General features: G+C 35.8%; 1 long non-coding RNA gene and 1 pseudogene across 1 annotated transcript in view; both read right to left on the bottom strand.

The window, feature by feature from the left end:
* Positions 1–23,636, bottom strand: part of LOC133774558 (uncharacterized) — a 163,414-nt gene that overhangs the window by 35,567 nt on the left and 104,211 nt on the right. The gene's annotated exons all lie outside the window — the stretch shown is intronic.
* On the bottom strand, positions 58–910 carry LOC133774697 (large ribosomal subunit protein eL6-like; annotated as a pseudogene).

The following is a 23,636-nucleotide window of genomic DNA, read 5'->3' as shown; positions in this document are numbered from 1 at the left end:
CAACAACAACAAAAGTTGTTTAAAATCATTAAGTATTGTTTTCTATCAGTTATTTAATTAGATTCTTCCTAAGAAATTCAGAGGATTGTGAGGATAAATTTCATTTGTTAGAACCGGAAGAGGTTGCAGGTAGCCCTAGAGCTGAGGAATAGCTCTGATTTTTGGTAAAATGTGCCAGTCCACAGCTTTCTGATCAACCTTGCACTGCTTTGTAATCTTCAGTTTCTCTTTCTCCATGGGGAAGATCTCACCTTCCTGGTGCCTGGGCTTCCATAGCTGTTACTTCCCGAGATAAGCATCAGTGAGGTGTTTGGGGATTTTCACACTGCTGAGATCAATGTTAGTGGAGGTGATGATGACACATTTCTGGTGTGCTCTATGCAGAGGAACCCGACTGAGAGAAAGAGGTCCAGATGCCAGTAGCAAATCACTGCTCAACTGCTTCAGGAAAACCACCGTCTTGCTTCTGTGGCTTCCAGTATGGTCCCAGGAGTGACACTGGCCTGAAGCTTCCTCAGCTGCTGGCGGAAGGGCTTTTTGCCATGGCTCAACAGCTCTTGAGGCCCATCTTCAATGGGATAATGTCTAGGCATTTTACAAAGCTTACCCATCATGGTGCCATCATTATTGTCACCACCAACTAGTTTTATGATAGTATCAAGAACATTTTCCTTTTATTTAGGAGCTAAGTACTTCCTCTTATACATGGCATTGATGTAATACCTAGCAGATCAGGAGTTACTGTCCATTCCTCTCCCTAAGACAGGGCTGCAGCAGCAGTGGAGCTACCCCTTCTTGGGCTTTTTGTCTTTGAGGTTATTCTTTCTAACTTTGCCTTGTTGTCTGCCTTCTTGCCTGGAGGTGGCTTCTTAGTGTCCAGCTTCAGAGCTGGGGCTTTTTCACCCACCATCTTGCCAGATGGGAAAGATGTTTGTTAAGTGGCAACAGATAGTCAATAAGTATGCTTATCAATTATACCCAATATCCATGTATACATATATATGTACATGTATACATGTGTGTATAAAATCTAAAGTTCATATATATTACTAGATATTTGATATATTTTAGAAGGAAGCTATAAATTGTCTTTGCATTTTTTAAAAAAAATTTCAAACATTTACTGGGGCTGGTGTTGTGGCATAGTTATCAATGCCATTGCTTGGGAAACTGGCATCCCATATGGGCATCGGTTCTAGTTCAGGCTGCTCCACTTCTGATCCAGATCCTTGCTAATGCACCTGAGAAAGCAGTGGCAGATGGCCCAAGTGCCTGGGCCCTTGTACTCATATGGAGACCTAGATGAAGCTCCTGGCTCCTGATTTGGCCTAGCTCTGCCCTGAACCATGGTGGCCATTTGTGGAGAGTAAGTAAGCAAATGGAAGTCTCTCTCTCTCTCTCTCTCTCTCTCTCTCTCTCCCTCCCTCCCCTAACTCTGCCTTGAAAATAAATAAATCAATCTTTAAAAACATTCATTTATGAGAAAGACAGAGAGACAGAGGGAGAGAGTAGAGACAGACAAGCAGGGATACATTCCATCATTTGGTTTTCCCTCTCCAAATGTGATAACACATGTGGCTGGGCCATGCCAAAGCCAGGAGTCCAAAATTCAATCCAAGTATCCCATGTGGGTGGCAGGGACCCAAGTACCTAGCCAGTTGCTACTGCCCCTCAGAGTGTGTATTAGCAGAAAGCTGGAATTGGAGGTAGAGTGAGACTGTAACCCAGACAGTCTGATGTGGGATATGAGTGACCCACAAAGCAGTACAATCATTATACCAAGTGCCCAGCCCCTCTTTGTATATTTCTTAATTATAAATTCTTTCTTTTCTTTTTTAGCAACGTAATGACTGTTAAAAGTAAGCCCAGCAGATACCATTACTGAACAATGGAATATTTTGTACACATTCTTAAAAACTAAACTATTTGCTCTTTTCCCCAAGAAAAAGTTGCTATTTCCTGATCTCAGTGAGGAAGTTTGTAATCAATGAGTTCCAAAAAGAATTACATTACTTCAGCCATTTTTAGTAACCAGGACACTACAGCTGCATTTATACTGTATGAGGAAGCAAAATTTAATTAGCTATATTGTAGAAGTGGACACAGATGGAGATATTAAAAAATGTGCACATCAAAGAAAGAAAACTTGCTGGGATGTTGTTTTTATAAGAAAAGGAACAAATATTCATGTCTTTTCTCTGCCAGAAAGGAATTGCTACTTTTTTTCTTTTACATTGGTTGACTAATAGCAGAGAGGTTTGTGGGACATTTTTGAAGCATGTACTCAAAATAGAACAGATGATTTAGAACATTTTACATATCATAGAAGCACCATTTTACACCAAATAACTTTAGGGGTTAAATAAATTAACATTCTAAATTTAAAATCTTTAATTTTAATGTAATTGTTAGCTGTATCTCTCTGTGTATTCATCAATACAATATCTGGTTGAATAAGGAAAATGTAACTAATAATCTATACGTTTAGATACAAAGTGCATAAATATGACTAGCACATGAACAGCTAAAGATAATATTTGTTTTCATAACACCTACCATAATAAAGGGAAAAGTACTTAAAATATACTCCATTTTGCAATAATCATCAAATCCAAAATATTCTGTTCCTTAAGTACTCGTTGATCTACTTTTACCTTCCTAGCTTGCTACCACTAACCTAGCTCTGATCCTCTTAGCTCTTTTGCTTGGATTATTGCCTTGGCTTCTTAAATTATCTCTTTTCTTCAAACCTTGCTATTTTCTGACCTTTGGACATCACAGGTCAGCAATACATAATTAGCAGCAGTTACTTATATACACTACTCTGTCTCTTCATCCCATGTTTATGTATGTGCACATCCTTTATATTTATTTACTGTATGGACATATATCATCTTCAACAATGTGGCCTAGATATTTTTCCCAATTTCTCTCTCTTCATTTGTATCTTCTCTGTATTTTTATATTTGTACATTGCATCAGTTTTTACTGTGATGTGTAGAGCTTTATTACAATATTATTTTCATAATTTTATATATTAAATATGTATCTATTGATATGGCCAATAAACAATGTAGAATTACTTGGCTTTTTTTTAATTTGTCAGTGATCATAGACTGTAGATTCCTTGAGAAAAACTTTGTTTTACTTATCATTTTTCTTAGTCATAGCACTTAAAACATTCTCTGGCATTAAGAAAATACTAAAGAAATATTTGTTAGATGGCTTCTGGTGGAAGAACAAACAAAAAACCTGGCTCTACAATCTGAGTACTTTGAAGTTTGTGTAAGCAGATGTTTTCAAGAAAGAAACAACATGAAGTGAACAAGTAGCAAAGATTCATCTGAAAACAAAGATATCATTAAATAAAACATTTTCTAGTCATTTTTATCTGTAAATACCTAGAACTATGTGATGTTTCTCCCTGTCCTCCCCCCAAGACCTAAGCATAATACACACACTAAGGAATGCAATTCTCATGAGTAAAAGAATTTTTTTTTAAAGATTTATTTATTTATTTGAAAGTCAGAGTTACACAGAGAGAGGAGAGGCAGAGAGAGAGAGAGAGAGAGGTCCTCCAACTGATGGTTCACTCCTCAGATGGCTTCAATGGCTGGAGCTGTGCCAGTCCAAAGCCAGGAGCCAGGAGCTTCTTCCTGGTCTCCTACGTGGGTGCAGGGGCCCAAGGACTTGCGCCATCCTCTACTGCTTTTCCCAGGCCATAGCAGAGAGCTGGACAGGAAGTGGAGCAGCCGGGTCTCAAACCAGCGCCCATATGGGATGCTGGCGCTTCAGGCCAGGGTGTTAACCCACTGTGCCACAGCGCTGGCCCCATGAGTAAAAGAATTTTTTAAGACATAAAATAAAGTTCAACCTATCTTTGTCACTGGTTTTAAAGCCTAGTGATGGTAGCATATCTAGATATAGTTTCAGGGTAGACATTAACTTATTCCATATCAGAGTGCCTGGGTTGAGTCCCAGATATGATGCAGATTCCAGCTTCCTGCTAACGCACAACCTGGGAAGCCGCAGACTGTGGTCCGAACACTTGGATTGCTGCTTCACCTGTGGGAAACCTGAACTGAGCTGCAAGCTGCCTGCTTCAGTCTGCCCCAGCTGAGTATTGAGGGCATTTGGGAGTGAACCTCTCTCTCTCTTATCCCCTTACATATATACATACATAGATTTAGTATCTTTCAGTACAATATTTCCTTTTTTAAATTAATGAAATAAGAAGAATTTCATGTGTAATTTACCTATTCTTACTAGCTTTAAATTTTTGTTATATCCTTTCTAGAATGTTACAGAAAAATCAAATTATTCCACTTAGGATTCTGAAAGATGTTGAGTAGGAAGAAATAGGAATCTGTTTTCCAATTCATACAAGCATTGCACAGGCAGAATCTTTCTGAAGTAGCTATTTGGAACTCTTAAGTCTATTAAAAAGCTTGCAAATTCCATAGAAAGATTTAGTAAATTATGGTTAATTTTGAGCAATTTAAATCATCATAGTTGCAATTGTTCACCCTCTACCCCCAGCTCCATGTTATCTGTTCCTGGAGTAGCTTTTAGGAGTCAGGGTGTACAAGAACTTTCCCTATCCTCAAAATACCATGAACTTATGCTGTCATTACTAATGGCTGCTTCTCATCACAGAGATGAAGACAATGAGTCACATCTATGGTTACGAGACCCTCTCCTCAGGTTGAAGAGACTTCCAGAAGATTGAAAGCAGTGACACCCTCTCTTCCTTTTCTTGTTTTAAGAGTCAGACATTAAAGACTAGAACATTCAAAAGTAATCTCATATAAAAGGGAAATTAGAAAGTCAATGCACACACACAAAGAAAAGTGAAAGTTCAGAAAAAATCTGAAAAAGATATTGAGTTTACACCCCACACTTGTCCTCAGCATATGGACAGAGAAGACCAATCAATAAACAAACAAACAACAACAGCAAAACCAAAGTATTGATGGTGAATATGGGGGAGGATCTAATAACCAGAGGTAGTCAAATTTGATTCAGAATTCCAGTTTTCAACAAAACAAGATCTCAAAGCATAGAGAGGAATAGGAATTTATGGTCCACTCAAAGAAAAAGCATAGAGAGGAATAGGAATTTATGGTTCACTCAAAAAAAAAATTCACCAAAAGAAATCCCTAAAATAAGATTTTATGGCTAATATATTAGATTTTTTAAAACATTGTTGTAAATGATTCTCAAAGAACCAAATGAAGAGATAGAGAAAATCAAGAAAACAATTTACAAACAAAATTTAATTATTGATAGAGAAGCAGAAAATCTAAAAAGAATCCAAAGTGAAATTCTGTAGCTGTAAATTTCAGTAATTAAAATGAAAAATTCATCAGAGAGGATTCAAAAGCATATCTGAGCAGACTGAAGAGTCAGCATTTGATGGAAATAATCAAGTCTGAAGAACACTGAAGAAAGAACATTGAAGAAAGGTGAACAGACTAAGGACCTATATTTTAAATTAATGAATCTTATGTGAGTTATATCTCAATGTAGCTATTTTAATTAATTGAGCAACTTCAAATTAGATCAATATTATAGCATAAGAATTTCAATAACTGAATTAATATTGTACTATTTAAAAATTAAGGATGATACACTGAAAAGCCCACGAGAGTATTTCAGGCATGAAAATCCAAGACACTGTGGCAAAAATTGTCCTACATGAAGGACCCCAGCAGAAAGGAGTGATCATCCAAGGAAGAGGGATCTTTCTCTGAAGGGAGGAGAGAGCTCCCACTTTGCTTATGGCCTTGTCTAAATACTGATGAATTTTGTGGATTCAAAAGGCTTCCATACCCTAGGCAGCTCATGACAAGAGCGTTGGTGATCACTGACATCATACATAGTGTTAATTGTTAAATTAACAACAGGAGTCACTGTGCACTAACTTCCCATGAAGGACCTCTGTCTTCAAATAGTTGTATTATAATTATGTCTAAGTGCTCGCAAAGCATATATCATTTTTGGGTGCTTCTTTAAAGTTAATTAAGTTTCTAAAAAAATAAAAAGAAGTGAAATTAACTTCAAGATGCAATGACTTTGAAAAGCCCTTGTCTACTGTTGAGGAACAGTTTTTTTGTTTGTTTTTTCACTTTATTGTGCAAATTTTTGAACTCTTAGTAAAAAGTTGGTCTTTTGTGTATAAAGTTAATAAAAAATGGATCTTAGTGGAGAATGGTATGCGGAATGGGAAAGGGAGTAGGAGAAGGGGTGGGAGAGTGGGTGTGAGGGCAGGTATGGTGGGAAGAATCACTATATTCCTAAAGTTGTACTTATGAAATGCATGAAATTTGTATTCCTTAAATTCAAGGTTTCTTTGGGGAAAAAAAAGATGATACACAATGAGATATTTTTCAGCCATAAAAAAGAATGAAATCCTGTTATTTGTTTCCATATGGATATAACTAATATCATAATATTCTAATATTATAATATATTTCAATAATAATCTAATAATAATAGGCAGATAAAGCCTAATACCCACATGATTTCACTCATTTATAAGAGCTAAAGTAGTTGATTTTGTAGAAGAAAAAAAAAGTGATCAATAAAGACTAAGAAGGCTAGGGAGAAAGCAGAGAGAAATTAGACAATAGGTAGTAAAATGCATTGCTAGGAAGAATTAGTTTTAGTGTTCTACAGCATACTAGGATTACTATAGTCTACAACAGATTATATATTTCAAAATAACTAGGAGAGTTCAAAGGGTCCCAACACATGGAAATGATAAATGTTTGAGAAGATAGAAATTCTGATTGCCATGCTTTGATCACCATACATTATGTACATGTATTAACTTATTGTACTGTACCCCATAAATTTACAAACATTATATGTCATTTAAAAATATAATGTTTCCTAATATCCTAAAAATAACAATAATAACACAAACTGCATATTTAGAATGAAGGACATTGCAATTCTGATCATGTAACATAGCTGGAAGGATGATCTGAATGGGGCTGGATGCCTTAATCCAGAAATGACATGAGAGTGACACGGAGGCTTGTTCTGCCATTGTGTGATTCAGTTATATTCTAACTGCTATAAAAATAAACTCATTGCTTATAATCACAAATACAATAGAATTATCACTCCAAGGATCAATAAAATGTTTTCAATATTTCAACATTAAAATGAAAATGCAAGTTTATATATTTTAAAAATTAAATTCATAAAATTATAATTTCTTAAATGAGAAATTCTTATCTACATATGATTTTATATAATCTTAGAAAATGTATTTATAGCTAACGGCTACCCTAAGTATTTCCATGAGAAAATAGTAGCAAGAAAAGAAACATAAAAAATCAAAATCCTTTGAAAATGTCCTACTCCATTACATTTTAATCATGAAGAGCTACCTAGGCATACTGAAAAGAAATAGAATAAAGATAACAGAATTTTGATCCTAATTCTACCACTAAAATTCATTGTCTTTTCCCTATCTTTAAAGTTGAAATAACAGGTTTTGCATGTCTTATAAGACTAATTAGTGAGAATGAAGTTGGAGGAAGGTATCAGTTATGTATAGTTTTTCAAAGTATGACATTTATGTGGGAAAGAGTTTGCCAAAAATGGCATTCATGATCAACAATTCTTTAAACTGCATCATACAAAAATGTGAAGCAGGGTTTTTAAGTAGCTATGCGCATCAGCATTTCATATGTATTGGATTTACTTGCAGTACGAATGATAAATATTCATTTTAAAACTTGGTGCTAAAATACCAGTTTAAGAATTTTTATGTATGGCTTAAAATTTTCAAACCCCATTGAAATAAATCCCTGAGTAGTCTTGAGGTAGTTTATCTGAACTCTCAAGTATGAAGTTGAAGGGTGCTTAGGACAAACAGAATTGTATTATATCAGAAAGTTTTATTTGATTTTTAAATTTTGATGATGGCTCTTTAAGCCTCTCAAAGATATTCTGGAAGGCACCATAATTCACTATTAAGATTCTGTGACTCTATTTAGAAATACATTTTTGTTAAAGTGAGTTACATTGTGCTATGTGCTCTATATTACCTTTCTGAAATTTTCTTTATGAAATAAAGTTTCTGAGGTATTTTGTTACTCCTTTCCTACAAGTTAATGAGACATGGAGTTTTTTCATATGTATATAATTCCACATACACTATTAAAAAGACAGTGAAAGAATTTGTATGATCACAAAAAAACTTTAAAAAATTCTGGTTCTAAGCTCTTTTTAGCAAGTATATTACAATGAGAGTCTTCACCAAAAAGCCATATATTGTGTTTATTCATACACTTTGGAATATTATCTTAAAATTTGTACTATGCTTTGTTTTTCTTGATTTCATTCTGAGAATCTATGTCATGCTGAAAATATCAATGATTAAAAATATATAAGTGTACTACAGGAAGTTCATTGGAAAATGAAAATAAAGATAAATTTATCTTGGTGCAAAAAAAAGTTTGAAATACATTATTTGATTTTCATCATTCACATTTCCTATGAACTTACTGAAGACCCCCATATGCAAGGACTTCAATTTTTGCATATGTTAAATTTATATATATTTTTAAAGATTTTATTTATTTATTAGAGAGCCAACATTACAGAGAGAGGAGTCAGAAAGAAAGGTCTTTCATCCACTGGCTCACTCCCCAAATGGCTGCAATAGCCAGAGCTGCACCGATCCAAAACCAGGAGCTAGGAGCTTCCTCTGGGTCTCCCACACAAGTGCAGCGGCCCAAGAACTTGGGCCATCTTCCACTGCTTTTCCAGGCACATTAGCAGAGAGCTGGATCAGAAGAGGAGCAGCCGAACTTGAACCGGCACCCATATGGGATGCAGGTGCCGCGAGTGAAGGCTTAGCCTATTATGCCACAGCACTGGTACCCTATATTTATATTTGATTCCATTTTTTTCCAGAATGTTTTGAAGTACTGTTGTATATATGCCTCCTATATAGCTAACTATACTACCTAGAAAACTTGAATCTACTTTTAACTTGAGAAGATTTCATTTAAATATTTTGGAGGATTTGAACAAGGCTTGGTCTTTCAGGTGGTTATCAGGTATAAAATGGTATTTCCTACATTTTTGGTTATTGTTTACTATTTCTTAAAGCATTATAGAAATATAGAAGATTGTGCAAAACATAAACATACATTTCAGAAATTACCACAAAGCAGATACCTGGTTACCACTACTCAGATCAAGAATTGAAACATTGCCAGAATTCACAAGATTCTGGAACTCCCAGAATTTAACTCTTCCCCTGTAAAAATATAACTACTATCTTAACATCTAATACTATAGCATTTTATCTTTTATTGAGCTTCATATAAATGGCATAATATTATTTTTGAATGACTTTTTGCTCAATTTATTTACGTTTATGAGATTTAATGTTGTTGCAGGTAACTGTAAATCATTCGTCCCCTATTCTGTAGTTTAATGCTTGACTGTATCATGATTTATTTTTCCATTCTGTGATTGATGGACATTAGAGTTGTTCCCATGTTTTAAAAAATATATTTATTTATTTATTTTCATCCACTTGAAAGAGCAATGGGGAGGGAGGGAGGGAAAGAGGGAGAGAGAGAGGTAAATCCTCCACATGCTGGTTTACCCACCAAACACACACACAGCCACCACTGTGCTAGGCTGAAGCCAGAAGTCAGGAGTATTTTCTAGGTCTCCTATATGGGTGGCAGGAGCCCAATCTCTTGGGTCATGTTCCTCTGCTTTTCTCAGGCAGGGAGCTGGATTGGAAGTGGAGCAGCTGGGGCATGAACAGGCACCCGTATGGGAAGCTGGCCTCACAGGCAGTGGCTTTACCCACTATGCCATAATACCAGTCCCTTATTTTTACTTTAACCCAATTTTTTCCTTTATTGTTAGCACATTTTAAATTTTGGACTTTATAAAATTATCCTTTATCCCAAGGCATGAAGATATTCTGCTATATCATCTTCTAGCAGTTTTATCTTAAATAATAAATGAAATAGCATGCATTTATCTATATAATCTTCTTGTCATTTTATCACTCACTGTTTCTACTGTCACTTTAATTATTTAATTCCTGCTCCATTCTTTGAATTTAATTTACTATTATTTTTATAACTTCTAAAAATGAATGCATAGTAGTACATTTGAAAATTGGCTCCTTATTTATATGTGAGTTATTATGAACAATTTCTTGAACATATCTTCCTAAGTCCATAAAATTTTACATAGAACTTATAAATGATAATTTTATTCACAAATACCCTAACATTTGCAATACCATGCTTTCTTCAAGAAATTATATAATTCTAAAAAAGTTCTCCTTTTTTATGAATGACAGAATTTCTTTCATTTTTTTTAAAATGTTAGCTCAGAAAGTCTTTATAATATAAATCTAATACTACCATGTTTTAAGCCTGAAATAATATTTCATTTATCCTATATTCTCTCTGTGTTAAATATGTGGACTTCTTTAAGGACCCAAAGCTGGCGGGGTCCTGGGTAGCACCCTGGGGACCCAGAAATTCAGACTCCAGACACCAGTGATGCAAGCACAAGTGGCGGTTTATTTACGTTTTGCGCAAAACGGACCCCTCCCTCCTGAGAGAGTGAGGTGCCGGACGAGGGTTACAGGCAGTATTTAAAGGCAAAAACCACAAAATTATCTTAAGCAAGTGAATACAAATGGGAAGGGGGTTTTTGTTTATCTTAGCACACAGCAGTTTCACTTATCTTAGTACACATCAGTTTTACTTATCTTAGTACATTGCACAAGGGGGGGGTTTCCAAACTGGTATTCCCTGTTATCTGCTAAGTTGCAGTTTCCCAGAAACTGACCTTTCTTGAAACTTTCTAACTGACCTTTCTTGAAACTTTCTTGTTTTTCAGCAGGTTAGGCTCTGGTAAATTTTCACAAGTACAAGTCCTTCATTTTAAGGTGTACCATGAAACTATTTCGCTAATGATGACAGAAATCATTCCAAAGACCCTAGTAAAGCCCAGGCCTTAAAAGACTTTAGGAAATGACCACCGTGGGGAATCCCACAGGAATCTCAAAAGGAGTCACGGATCACTGCTTACCTGAAAAGGAGATGAACTATGGAAACACAGTAAAACATTGAGTTAAGAAGTACCACTAGCCACAAAATAAAAGTAAAGTGGAGTTATAAGTCAGGAGCTGAGGCAATGCCTAATGGCTGTGAGGGAGACACTCCTAATCACACCAAGCAGACATCTCTGGTCAGTCCGATAACAGTGTGCTATGGACAATACCCTCCTACCCACGCTGAAGGGACCAAACATAAGCAAGGAGGAACCAGCATTGATTGGACAAGTTGGAGGATGGCAAGCTGGAGAACTGCCGAAAATGAGGATAAAAAAGGAGCTGTTGCACCACTCTTCATCCTCTCGGGGATCATGGCCCCCTGTGTGTGAACCTCTGAATCTCCACACATCCGGAGCTGAAGTGGCAGCCTGCTACCCTGCACAGAGCAGGTAGTAGCACAAGCCAACCTGCAGAGCTGTCCCTGAGCTGTAACCGCACTGTCTGAGTGTGTGTGTATGTGTGTGCGCGTGGCCCAGTGCGAGCGAACCTCTGGGTTTCCTCGCACGTGGAGTCAAAGAGCCAGCCTGCTAGCTTTTGCTACACAGCACAAGGTGACGACGGGATCAAGAGGCCATCTGGAGCTGCTGCACTGCTGCCCAGCTGCTGTCTGACAAGTGGAGCTGCCACCTTACCGCCTTACCACCTCGCCTGGAGTCCTTATCAGCCTGCTGCTAGAGTTGACCGCAGAGCCGGCAGAGCTGGACCAGGCCTCTCAGCAGGGGACCTCTCCAACTTCTCACCTGCCATCTGCCTGGAACCTTGAGCCTACTGCCCAGAGTGATAACCTTGCCATGACTTCCCTCCTGTAAGTGACTGGTCCGAGTTCCGTCCCTGCTGGGATAATGAACTCTGAACACTGGACACTCCCCGCAGGAGAAACACATTCGTGACAGTGATGCGAGCCTAGATACGTAGCAAACCAATGTTATGTATTGAATCTTTTGCTGTGCTTGTAGTGTTCATTGTGATAGTACTTAAGATTATTTTAATAATGTTTGTTGTGACTTGTGGTATAATATTGATCGCCTGGCAGACAAGTGATATTGTTAAGATTGGGTAGATGTAGTTAAGTAGTTAAGTGGTTAAGTTATGTAGTTAAGTAGTTAACCATTTAAGTCACCTTAAATAGTAGTGTTAAGTTTAGTGATAAGTGTATTAAAGAGGATAGATTGATAAGTATATTGGTACTGATAAGTGTAGTGACCTCAATGAGCATGCTGATGAGTAGTATGATATAAAAACCCCTGGTGTGTCCCCAGTGTGTGAATAATAAAGTTGGAAAAGACAGTGTTGTGTCCGTGTGTTCCTTTCTTCCCCATGACTGACAAGTTTTCATTCTGTCAGTAAAATTGTTGACAAAACCATACATTTACATGTTTCAGTGAATATGAGGTGTTCAAAATTTTCCTGGATGTCTTCTCCAAAGTATTTTATATTATCTTTAATTTCATGGCCTCTGGCCTTTGATATTCTTATAAAATTTCTAATGTTGAATGCCAATAAACATACTCTGAATTTCTTTTTATGTTTCACCTGTGACAAAGACCAAATTACATGACCTCCACCATTTAACCAAGTGATATTATAATTCTGCACATGTATTGATTTCTCATATTTGCCTAAACATATGAGTACCTTTATTTTTTGTTTTCACATACTACATTCTTCAAAATTTGAAGAATTTCCTTTAGCTTTTCTCACAACTGGGATCTCAACACAGACTCAGTATTTTTCTAAAAATATCTTTATGGGGCAGGCATATGGCCCAGTGTTTAACATGCTGGTTTAGGTGCCTACTCCTCATGCGCTCATCCCTGGGAATCATGTCCCCCTCTGGCATGAAGCTCAGGCTTCCAATGAATGCAGACCCTGAAAGGAAGCAATGATGGCTCAAATAATCAAGTTCCTTCTATCCATGTGATAGGCCTAGATTGAGTTCTCAGCTCTGGCTTTGACCAGACCATTGCACATATTTGGGGAGTGAACCAGCAGATGAGGGCTTTTTCTCTCTTTGTCTCTCAAATAAACGAAAAAAAAAAAAAATGATACTTCATTTTTGACGGATATTTTTTCTGCATGCATATTTATAGGTTAGAAAATTTCCTTTTTCACTAGTTCTTTAAAATATTAATTTTTTTTCGGTCCCTGAAAAACAGGGACTTATTTTTCAACAGAAGTTTAATTCCTATCATTGTTTCTGTTGCATTATGTAGAGAATGAAATAAATCACCTTTATCAAAGTATTCCTCAAAAAAGAACGCTCCTTCTTCCATGGCTCACTAGTTTTGAGAAATTATTTTCTCTAATTCATAGTTAAGCTTCACTTATTTTGAAAAGATTTTGGTTTTGCTTTCTTTCTCTTAATTTGAAAAGCAGAGAGACAGAGATCTTCCATCCAGTGGTCACTCCACAAATACCTGTAAAATCTGGGGTCAGGCCACACCAAACCCAAGACCCTGGGAAACATCTCATGTGGGTGGCAAGCTTAGTTAAGTAATCACCTACTGCCTGCCAGCATGTGCATTAGTAGGAAGCTAGATTAGAAACCGAGGTGTGACTTGAATTCAGGTTGATATGAGATACAGGCATGTTAACAGCTGTGACAAATGCCCACGCTTATAAACTTTAAACTTTAGTTTACAATACAGGCTTTCCTTGTAGCTTTCTTTAAACTACAGCTTACAATAAATTCACTTGAATGCTGTATTCAAGTGTTTTAAAAAGTAGAATCAGGCCTTTTTATCAAGATAATGGAATCTGTTCAATCAAGAAATCCTGGAGATTGATGCGTGCTTTATAAGTTAGCCATCATTGTTTGAAGCTTAGGTGATCCCATTGTGTTTTAATCCTGTCCTCTGGCTATTTGAGTCACTGAGGTTATCTCTTAAACAAATCTTTTTTTTTTTTTTATACTTCTCTCATGCAGTGTTTTCAGATAGCCTGTTTTGAACTCACTTACTCTTCCTTTGTTTTAAAGTATTATTTTATTAATAATGTCTATCATATTTTTTATTTGGCTTAGCTTACTCTTTGAAAGAATTCTCTTTGTTATTACTTCCTTCTGTCTCTGAAGCTTCTTGCTAGAATATTAAATTATTTCTCTGCGTTCTCCTGAAGTTTGTTGGGTTTCCTTAAAACAGCTATTTTGACTACTTTTGAGCATATGAAAAGTTCCACTTCCTAAGTGGTTGGTTTCTGGACCCTTACTTTTTCTTTAGGTGAGCTCAAGCTTTCCTGAAAATTTTTATTTTATTAGTGTATGACATAATCTGTGAATTGAAAGAGTAGCTATGGGGGCCAGAACTGTGACACAGCAGGTTAACACCCTGGCCTGAGGCACTGGCATCCCATGTGGATGCGGGTTCGAGGTCTGGCTGCCCCACTTCCGATCCAGCTCTCTGCTATGGCCTGGGAAAGCAGTAGAAGATGGCCCAAGTCCTTGGACCCCTGCACGCACATGGGAGACCCAGAAAAAGCTCTTTGCTCCTGGCTTCAAATCGGTACAGCTCCAGCCGTTGTGGCAAGGAAGGAAGGAAGGAAGGCAGGAAGGAAGGAAGGAAGGAAAGAAGAAAGGAAAAGATCAGCTATAGTAATCTGGCTTCATTTGTGTCTGTCCTGTGAATTCTAAGCACTTTGCCTATTTTCTCTGATCCTATACATCTCCCACTTCATCACCAGATGGTGCCCTAAGTCAAGGTTTGCTGCAAATCCAGTGTTGGTGTGTTTTCAGTGCTTCAATTCTAGAAAATGCCCAATCTCAGAATCATCTCAAATCTGCAGTTGATGTGTTGATCAGAATGAATTAGGAAAATAAGGATCGCTCTGTTCCAAAAGTCTCCTCCTACGAATGCAATAGGTCTCAATGCCTAGTCCTCTACCAATACCACATTGCTCGATCAGGATGGATATGATGGAAGCACTCTCTGCTATGTTCTCTCTGCGGCTGAGGTGTACTTCCAGCCCAAGGCTGTTGCTACCAGCCACCAGTGATGCTTTCTGAAATTTAAAGATGCTCATCTAGGGTCATGGGAATCTACTTGGCACTGGAGCAGGCCCAGAGGCTCCTTCCACAGACACTGGCCTACGGACAAAGACTGTTATGATATGTCCAATGCTGGGTTCTTCTAGTGCATCATCAACTCCTAAATCACAATTCCAATAGCTTGCTGGATCATACCTGGGTTTCTGTCACTCATTCTTGCACAATCTTGGGGTGCTATGCAAAGCCCTTGGGGGGCTGGCAGTGATACATACCGGAACAAGTTCATCCCATTGTGGTATAGGCCTCTACCTGATGCTAGGGCAAATCTAGAAGTTCCAAATACAGATACTGACCTAGGAATATGAACCATTAAGGTCTGTCAACTCTTGAGTTTTACCAACTTGTCACTGAATCCCCAAACGCAGAACTGTGGTCCTCTACTGTCTGCCCAAGGTTCACTGAGGGGTGATAAGGCAGCCTCTTTGCCATCCTGAATGCCTCTAAGCTGGATCATGCCTGGCCATCACTGTCACCATGCACTGTGCTAGACTCATTTGAAGTTAGTGGTTATCCATGCAATAATGGATCTACTTCTCCCAGATTGGGGATCTCCACCTGATGCTGGAGCAAATATAGAAGCTCCATTGGTAAACACTGGCCTGAGGGTAGCAGTCTTTGGGCTTTCTTAGGTGATGAATCTCACAGCAGTGGGCCCTGTCCTAATCAGGGAGCTGTTGCCTAACGTCCCATGAATGCTCTCCATGGTTTGGAGGGATTTTTCTACTCTTTTATTCTATCCAATCAGGTTTTAATAATTGATAAAGGAATATATTAAATGTACATGTGATTTATAATCTAGCCCATATTATTGATTGACTATAATCTCATTGACCTTAAGAATGAAAACTATTGATTAAACTGAGTGATCTATTTTTCTAATCTAATGTAAGAAAGGTTTCCCAAATATTAGCAAACCTTATTAAGAGAAAAATATGCTCATAATTCTCTAGAAACGGTGGCTTCCAATGAAGAAATCTTGATTTTACTAAATAAATTTGTAGAAAAAATTTACAAACATATAGTAACCTGGGAATATTAGAAAAATGTGTAAGGGAATTAATAGAGTAAACTTCTATTTTCTCTCCAGTTATTTTTTGTAGACAGGACTTAAATGAGAAATACCAATGAATATACAAAAATGAATTCCACTGTTTCAATATAATCAGATTGAAGTTGATGCACATGACTAAAATAGTTAATTAAGAGATGAAAAATGAAAAATGAGCCTTATTTTAAAAAGTGCATTATCGTGAGACTAATTGTTTCTATTCAACTCCTTACTATTATCAATCTCAATTGCTTTTATCAAAAATCGACATATATTTTTTGAAAAAGTTATTTTAATTTATTATCCTTTGTCACTAGTTGACAACCATAGTTTTAAAATATTTTAAAATATCTTCAAATACCTCAAATGGTATAAGAAAACAAAAACAATCCTAGATTGATAACACTTTAGAATTCATTCAGAAGTAGTTTAAGGAGACCATAATTGCGTTCCAAAAGCAGCATAAATTGCTACTTTCATTATTTTAGAGTTCTTTATTCTCTGAATTTTCCAATAAAAATTCAAAACTAATGTGTGAGAACTTAAAATATACTACATATAATGTATAACTGGTTTTTTGTCATACAAATTGAATTACACATTAACCATTTTAATGACATTAAACATTTTAATAACTAAAATCAGAGAAAAATCAGAGTTTATGAATGACATATGATAATTCATCAAATTGTCAATATTAAGATCTGGTATCATTCATTTGTGAACAAATCTTCTTACATGTGTATAATTTAAGTATCTTAGCACATTCTATTTTCTACCATATGTGACTTATCATGTATGTCAAAATATGATTGATCAACATGCCAGCAATAAGTGAATAAAAATGTTACAGCCAGAAGTCTATACACGATTAATATGCTATTATTTCACAAATGCAAATAAATGCTTTATACTTTTCTCTTGCCTTCATCTATTTACTCATTCACAGCATTAGTTAGTGGATTTCAGTGCCACAGAAATCATATTAGTTTCATTTATTTAATTTTCAGATTATATTTCTATTAATATTAATGTGAATAAACTGCCATTATAATTTACTATTGAAACAGGTAACCTGTTGTGACACTTGTTCCAATCATCAATATATTCTCTGGTAATACATCTGGAAATTTTTATGTAGTAACCTGTTTGTAATTTAGATTAAACCATGCATTATGTTAAATAAAAAATAAAATACTGGCAACAATTTCCAAGGAAAGCTACAGAGCTATAACTTTGGAAACAGGCAAAAAAAAAAAAAAGAACGAATATATATTCAAAAACTCAGAACTTATCAATCTTCAAATTCTTTTTAACCAAATGAGGAAATAAAGATTGCAAAGGATAAATAAGTTGACCAAAATCACCCAATCATGCAGTTAGTGAATTATTCTTAAAATGCTGTAAATTGGTTCCTATATCTCAAATCATGTGTTCTTTCTACCAGAAAATTGAGTTGATCCCTAAACTGAGTAATGTCAAATAATATGCATTTATACAGAAAGGGAGTGAATAGCCGTTAGTCTTTCTGCTAATTGCAAATACCCTAGAAAAGCTGAACATTAATGAATTATTCATCAAACCACAGAGTTGTGGTTATGACATGTGTGAATCTGAATTAAGTGGCATGGACAACACAAAGAGCCTGTCTTGCCCACAGTGCCCTTCACAAGTTGCTACTCTGAAGTATAGTATATTAAAATCACAGTTTACCAGTTCTCATAAATGTTGGGTCCAGTTGCTTGAGTCCTCTGCTATTTTCACTTGTGCTCCTTCATACTGCTACGTCCACACAAGGGATTGGCTGAGGTTAAGTTCAGCTGTAATCTACAGGATGTCTGAGCCTTTTTCCTGGGTGTCTTATTTTACAGGAAACTAGATGTAGGCTGGGCTTCCTCCCATCTGCTCTGCCTTGTAAGAGCGCAAGATCTTCTTACCCTTTGGCTCAGACGTTGCACACCACATTTTCTGCCAAATTCTGTTTGTTAAAGCCAGATTCAAAGGGCTAAAGAAATAGAATCATTTCTTAATGGGAAGAAAAACAATGGCACATTGTACTGGGGTTTTCAAAACAGTACATATTTGTGTTAATTATATTCATATTTCAGATGAATGAAAAATATGTTAATAAAACTGTGTATTTACAAATTGGATTTTATGAGGTAAATTTTTCAATATGCATATACTTTGTAATTTCTCCTTTTTTAAATTGGGAAAACACTGTAAGACTTGCCTGTTATTTTTCTGTCTTACATCTTTGGAACAGTCTTCTGTATCCACTCATTTAAAAAGATTTATTTATTTGAAAGCATGATAGAGTGAAAAGAGACAGTGAGAGAGAGAGAGAGAGAGAGAGAGAGAGAGAGAAAGAGGAAGAGAAAGCTTCCATCCTATGGTTCATTAACCAAGTAGCTGCAAAAGCTGGGGCTGGTCCAGGCCAAAGCCAGGACCCAGGACTCGGGAACTTCAACTAGATCTCCGACATGGGTGACAGTGGCCAAAATATTTGAGCCATCTTCTGCTGCCTTTCCAGGTGCATTAGCAGGGAGCTGGATTTGCAGTGGAACCAGTGCTCGTGTGGGATGCCTGCATCACAGGCAGAGACTTAACCTTCTGTACCACAATGCCAGCTCCTAAATCCACATTTATTGAGAACCAATAATGTAAACTTGTAAATCTATTTTACAACATAAGTTAATATTATTGTATCACATTCAAATGTATAAAATTAGACAAATTGGCAGAGAATTACTAACCATTGTCAGTGCTACCTCTCTTTTCTAGGTTTTCTCTTCAATCAATACCTACAACTAATGAACATTTTTTTTCTAAATAAACATTACATGAACTCTGCATGTAAATGTGGCCATTGGTTAGAATAAATTAAAAACCTATTTATTATAATTTCAATCAATGAAAAAATTGAAGATGATTACATAAACAAAAAACTTTGAAAACACAGATGATCAAAGGACAGTTGCTATTGTACATGAACACAACATCTAACTTTGTTTTGTTTTTGTTGCACAGCATAGGTGAAATCCTGACTCAATTAGGTAAGCAACTATATATGACAAATAAAAAAATAAAAAAATAAAAAAAAATAAAAAAAATGAAATCTCAAGATATTTTAATTAACTTTAAATATGTGATTGTTAAAAGTATAAAAGTAAAATGTGTGCTTCAAAGTGGAATCACTGTTAAGATTGAAATGGTTGGCACTCCCTCCTAATATATTGAAAAATAATACAGAAACATACATAGGACATTTGTTTTAATGCACTGTTGAAAATGGTTATGTCTTGTCCTAGAGTGGTGACTCTGAGCCTTGAGTGGCAGTCATTTGATCTGTACTCCTTGGCTGCAGCTAAATCAAACCATTAGCCTAGTTTCAAAATCCATGTCAAATGGCTCTTTAATAGTCATCTAATGCTTCGATTTCAAATTCACCACCCATAAAACCAATCTTACAGAACAGGTCGATTTGCTCTCTACTCTCTGACATTTCTCCTATCTAGAATATTCAAATGTTCACCTATCGGCCAAAAAAATTTTTGTATATGTGGCTGTGAGCTGTTTATTTATATTTGCCAGCTACTTATTTAACATGAGATTCACAACAGTTTCACCGTATATGGAAGGTTAAATTTTAAAGTCAAAATTGACCTTGAAAATTCTCTCATTGCCCATTACTGCTTCTGATCACATTTTATTCAAATATGTTCCAGATAAAATTATTTGCTGATACTGTGAATTCATTGTTTTTAATCTCACGTAGAACTGCAAGCAGAGAATAAATCTCAGTCCTATAACATGAACACTGATGAGGCATGAGGCCAACATAGCAGCTAAGGAAGCAGCAGTCTCCTACCTCCCACTTTGCACACACCCACACCATTCATATTACTTCACTGTCCTCCTAGCATACACACAGAGATTAATACAGTAAATAAACCTGGAATTCAGTGTCACTATTATACCCTTTTCTCCATCTGTAATTAAAATACTATGCTTTCTATCCAGTCTCTAACACCAAAAGCAGCATAAAACACAGCAAAAGTCCCCAGTAATTGTTAAAGAACCATTAAAGAAAGTGAATCTTGACAGTCTGTCAAGAAGCTTGTATATTGATTTAAATAACATAGAAATTGACCTTCTGAAATAAATCCCTAAGATATAAACTATTACCTATAACAAATACTGGTTAAATGTTTGCAATATATGCACACAATTTCAGGTATAACAAATAAGGAATAACTACCAATGCTCATTTTTTAGATTTTGAGAAGAAAACTAATAAAATATCAGGTATTTAAAAGAGTTAAGCATATATGATATACAAATATGTGGTAAATTGATTTTTAGTAAAGGTACACTGGCATTAAACAGGAAAGAAAAGTCTTTTTCAAGTGGTACTGAAAAATTGTATGGAGATACGTGAAAAAAAGTAACACATTCCTCATAACTTATACAAAAATACCTCAAAATGAATTATATAAGTAAACTCTTAAGTTTATCATCCTTGTGACTTCAGACTAGTCAATTTTATAAATACTACAGCACAGTTTTGGTCCATTAAAAAATAAAAGAATGGAGCTGGTGCTGTGGCATAATTGGTAAAGCCACTGCCTGCTGTGCTAGCATTCCATATGGGTGCCCGTTCAAGTTCTGGCTGTTCCACTTCTGATCCAGCTCCCTGCTACGGCCTGAGAAAGCAGTGGAAAATGGCCCAAGTCCTTGGGCCCCTGCACCCACGTCGGAGACCCAGAAGATCCTGGCTCCTGGCTTTGGATCTGCTCAGGTCTAGCCATTGCAACCACTTGGGCAGTAAACCTCTCTCTCTCTCTCTCTCTCTCTGCCTCTCTCTAACTCTGTCTTTCAAATAAATAAATAAATATTAAAAAAATAAAAATAAATAAGCTGAATTTTATTTACATTAATATATTTTTCTCTTTGAAAATTACTTAAAATAATAAAAGAACAAGCCATTGATAGAAACAAAATATTTTTATATCACATATTTCGTGTGAAAAAAAGAATATGTATCAAGATTATATTAAAAAAAACTAAAATATCAAGTAAGAAAAAATTTTTCAGTTAGGCAAAAGATTTTAGCAGACACCTCATAAAGGAAGAAAATATATGTATATACATTTATAAATATATAATTATACAGTGATGTTGATTCTTCTTGGAATTAATTAAGATGCTTAGATTTATACCTTTATTTATTTAATGAACCTAGGAATATATTTAATCAATACATGTTTAACATTTCTTCAATTATTTTTTGTTTTTTTTTGTTTTTTGCTGACCCAATTTTTCATACCTCCTTTTGGTACTCCAATTATGTATATAATTAACCTCTTAATACTGTATCACATGTCAATAAAGCTTGTTCTAATTTTCTTCAGCATTCATTTTTCTGTTTTCCCATTTACGTGGTTTCTTTTTACTTGTTTCAGCTTCACTGTTCTTTTCCTCTTAAGTGTCTACTCTGGTATAAAGATAACATGTTCCTTTTTTTTTTTTTTTTTTTTTTTAGATAATCTGTTCTTCCCATTCTAGACTTTTCCATTTTTTGGAATAGTTCTCATTTCTCTATTGAGATTCCCTTTTTCCTCATTATGATTGAGTTGTGCTTTAAAATTTGAACTAATTTTAATAGCTGTTAAATCATTTGACAATTCTGATATCTCTGACATTCTCATTACTGATTGATATTTCTCCTAATTATGGGTCTCTACTTCCTGCATGTTTATTTTTCACTATATAATGGGCATTATGAATGTTATCTTGATTGTTGAGATTTGCTGTTTTCCTTGACAAAGGAAAGAATTCACTTGAAGACTAGACTGGACCTACCATAAAGATCTGCCTCTCTGCTACTTATTGTACTAAATTATAGAATCTGGTTGGAATCAGACAGTTTGTTCTTTGCAACTGCTGCTGATTTTTTAGCTCATAGCTCCCTAATGCTTGTGCTATCTCTAGTAGTCATTCTTTATCTGGCCTCTGGAAGTCTCAACTTGCACATGTTCAATTAGCAAAGATCCAAGGCAACTTACATGCAGATTTCTGTACACCCTTCTCTACAGAGGTATCTTCTCTTTGATACTCTTCTCTGAAAAGTCCACCCACCTCAATAGCCTCACACTCCAAGCCTTTATTCTTCTGCTTAGTGCGATCAGTGTTGGGCTTTTCCTCCTTGAACTGTAGTCAGTAACAAGCATTCAGGCAGAAAACCAGAGCAATCATGTGGCTAATGCACATTATCTCCTTTCTGTCAGTGTTCAGAGGCTTGGCACATATTATGCAATGTCTGGAAACTATTTAATATTTTTTCCAGTTTTTCAGTTTTTTTTTTTTTTAACAGAAGACCAGGTCCAGTAGCTATTATCTTGGGATAGTAGAAAGAGAAATCACAAAACTGTTGTCCACTCTACTATATGGTTATCAACATTAGGGCAAATATCCCTACATGTGATAAACTTAGGCCATTTTAGGACCGAAGGGATAACATTTGAAATACATCTAAAAAAATCTGACGAAAAATGATTCAAACTCCTGTTGCAAATATTCGGTTAATATTTCTGGTATAGCTACAGGCATCAAAATACATAAAAATGAAAATGGCAATTTCACTCTTGCAAATATTCACATGCCCCTGTATTATTTGGGGCATAGTCAGAATAATGATGAGTAGAAATTTAGACAGCAAAGAGTCAGAAGTATCCAGATATAGGACCTCATTTATGTGTGTGCAGATGCCATAGATCTGGCCAGGAAGTCATCTCAATAAGGTCATCGGGTAAGGCTATTCACAAATAATCTCAACTCAGATTTTATAGACAAAGAATGGTCGATATAATAACCACATCGTGTTGGGCTCTGCACTCCTTTATTCACTTTTGAGGGTAGTAGCATGACTTTTTCCCTACAAATTATAGACAGGTTCAGAATAAAGTCGGAGTGCTACACAGAAATACAGCAAATAGCAAAAATGAGCTTCTCTCCTTACCTGCTATAAGCAGAAGACAGCATAAGTTGTCATAGTGTCAGAAAGTTCTACTTATCCTACTTGAAGAGCAAAGCAGCATGTACCAAGAAAAATCCTGAGAATTGTTTTATTCTAATAATTAGAAAGGAATGACTTATTTACAAAATATTTATTCTGTATCTCTCACTTACATATCTTAGGCCATTTTGTATAATAGCAGCAATAATGGGAAATATTTGAAAGAATCATTGGATTCCCATATTAATATGATAATCATTATATCTTATAAATGGTTAGTTTTTTCTCTGTGTATCATTCCTTAAAAATGAAGAACAAACATATTTGGCTAACATCACATTTCATTTACTGGTTCCCAGAAAGATGAACAAAGGCAAAGACCCCACTCTGTGTGGATCCAGTACCCTTC

The sequence above is a fragment of the Lepus europaeus genome, chromosome 15 (genome assembly GCF_033115175.1).
Source record: "Lepus europaeus isolate LE1 chromosome 15, mLepTim1.pri, whole genome shotgun sequence".
Taxonomy (NCBI): domain Eukaryota; kingdom Metazoa; phylum Chordata; class Mammalia; order Lagomorpha; family Leporidae; genus Lepus; species Lepus europaeus.
The sequence above is the reverse complement of the archived record's forward strand: the minus strand, read 5'-3'. Positions and strand labels throughout refer to the sequence as shown.